Consider the following 308-nt stretch of genomic DNA (forward strand, 5'->3'; position numbering starts at 1 on the left):
CTCCCCAATGGGAGTGGGCATCATCCAGTCTATTGAGGGCCTAAACAGAACAAAAAATGGAGGAAGGAGGAATGTGCTCCTTTTTTCTGCCTTACTGATTGAACTGGGACATCTCTTCCTGACCTCAGACTGAGATGTACTCCATTGATTCCCCTGGTTTTCAGGCTAAATTATACCACCTGCTTTCCTGGGTCTGCAGCTTGTAGATAGCAGATCATGGGACTTCTTGGCCTCAGTAACTGCACGAGGCAATTCCTCAAAATCTCTCTCTCTCCCTCTCTCTCTCTCTCTCTCTCTCTCTCTCTCTC

This window comes from Aethalodelphis obliquidens, unplaced genomic scaffold, assembly GCF_003676395.1.
Source record: "Aethalodelphis obliquidens isolate GAN/ISIS:26980383/991018 unplaced genomic scaffold, ASM367639v1 scaffold28, whole genome shotgun sequence".
NCBI classification, from domain to species: domain Eukaryota; kingdom Metazoa; phylum Chordata; class Mammalia; order Artiodactyla; family Delphinidae; genus Aethalodelphis; species Aethalodelphis obliquidens.